At 45.7% G+C, this 2,085-nt stretch overlaps 1 pseudogene; it reads right to left on the minus strand.

Annotated features, from left to right (window-relative positions):
• Nucleotides 1-604: 604 nt before the first annotated feature.
• On the minus strand, nucleotides 605-1,566 carry LOC107149408 (annotated as a pseudogene).
• Nucleotides 1,567-2,085: the final 519 nt, after the last annotated feature.

The following is a 2,085-nucleotide window of genomic DNA, read 5'->3' on the forward strand; positions in this document are numbered from 1 at the left end:
TTTTTTTTTTTTTTTTTTTTTTTTTTTTTTTTTTTTTTTTTTGGTTTTAAATGCAAAGAAAGGACTTTATTTTGTCCAACAGCACAGCATTTGCAAGTCTTATTTTATGTATAGTTAAAATGAGGAATTGTTTGGGGGCTACCTATAACTATTAACAAAAGGAGATATCTGATTTTCAACACTGTATAGGTTATTCCAATAATAACAACAAAAAGAGTGCAGGTCTTCAGGACAGGCAGAAGTTTTGTTTTGCCAGATATGGAATATGTGTGCTGTCACTGAACACAAGAATGCCCTGTCAATTGTGGGGTCATGATGCAATAGTGTCTTCACTGTAGGATGGTCCATCTTACACACTGCCTCAGAGTGGGCACAGGACTTCAACACCTGCTCTGGTAACTGGGGACAAGGTACATGCAGACATGGGGTGGCATCATATTTACATGAATGGCTTCTCAGCAGCAACTCAAAGCAAGTCACGTTTCTATAGAAAAGGTCATATATACACTCTGCACTTCAGCCTCTAAATGTGAACCCCCAAACATTCCATTTTTCAGTAATCAATGAATTTGATGAGGGTCCCACACCCTCAAATCCTAATTTATCAGAGCAAAACCTCCTCTTTGGCTTCCAAGAGCTGGTCATGGGATTCTTCTTGCTGCAGCAACTTATGCAGATTCATGATGATTCTTTCAATGTTGAGGGCGTGCACAGCATGTGTGGGCATGACTTCCCCGTGTGCCTGCAAGGTCTCAAGGAGGTCATTCATGTTCACTGGAGGTAAGGCGCATGCAGAGCATCCCTGAAGCAGGCCACCAGGGGCTAGGCTTGCCGTTCCCACAGCACCGAGGAGGTGCACAGGCAGGTTCTGACCCCCACAGGGGGCAGATGCAGCTGGAGGACTGTAGATTACAGTATTGCAAGCCACCACATTGTTCTGCAGACAAGGCTGTGGGGTCATTACTACTGAAGGCACATTTACAATGTCCATCTTGCCACCAAAGGCCTTTCCTTGAGGATACCACTGATGACAGTCTCCAAGTTGGCTCTCCACTATGTAGACCACAGCTGAAATGGTGTCCTGTGCCGTGTCCTCCAGCCCATGCCTATAGATGGCCTCTGTCATCCTCCTTGGAGCTGACTATGGGTGGGAACAAAGTTTCAAGTTGTTGGCGTCTTGAGGATCCTTTGCCACGAACTGCTGTGCTCCAGAGAGGGGATTCTGGGGCTGTAATCCACCATGAACTGCTGACGAACAGAAGAAAGCTTTAAACTGCCCTTGGTTTCCCAGGTTTGGCTGCAGAACCACCTGTCCAGTGCAAAGATCCAGCACCCTCTGGCATGGAAACCCAGGTCTGATGGCTAGTGAGAATGGCAGGAGAAACTCGTGGCCAGGATGGACATTATCCTATGCAGAAAGTTGATGCGCTTCACAGTCACATTCTTCCTTGCTGATCTTCTGCTTGGCCCACAACTTTAAGTTATCCTAGTTCTGCTGAACGTTGTCCCCCTAGAGCCACTCGGCTGCTTCTTGGTGGCCTCCAGCCAGCTGGTAGAGGTTGCCATGACCCAGCGTCAGGGATGGCACAGCCCTCTACCATGATTTTTAATGCTGTTGAGGGGTGTTACTGCCACACACCCCTATTGCTATGGGAGCAGAGGCCTTCTTCAAATCATTATCCACAGTACCCTGTAAAGATGATTATAGAAGAGCAAAAAGAAGAGTCAAATTGCCCCCTGGCACCTAACACCTGCTCACCTAAGAAATAAAAGCATTAAATTCTTTTTAAAAATTCTTAGATAATTTCTATCACACAGATGGTGTGTTTGTTCTCGGATGAATAGAAGTGTCCCTTGATCCATTTTGGCAAAATGATGTGAATTTATCACATTTATTTGCCAGTAAATGCTGATGATGACTGGTGGGATCCCAAGTCTCTTGTAAAAAGTGACCCCCCATGTAATTCTCTTTAGGGTGACCAGATTCATCCACTGAGGGAGTGACAGCCTTGTTCTAGAGCCCCAGACATCGTGGCTACATCTGGGCAAGGGTTGAGCAGATGTTCTGAAGATGTTTTCGGACTC

Source organism: Marmota marmota, unplaced genomic scaffold (assembly GCF_001458135.2).
Source record: "Marmota marmota marmota unplaced genomic scaffold, marMar, whole genome shotgun sequence".
Lineage (NCBI taxonomy): Eukaryota > Metazoa > Chordata > Mammalia > Rodentia > Sciuridae > Marmota > Marmota marmota.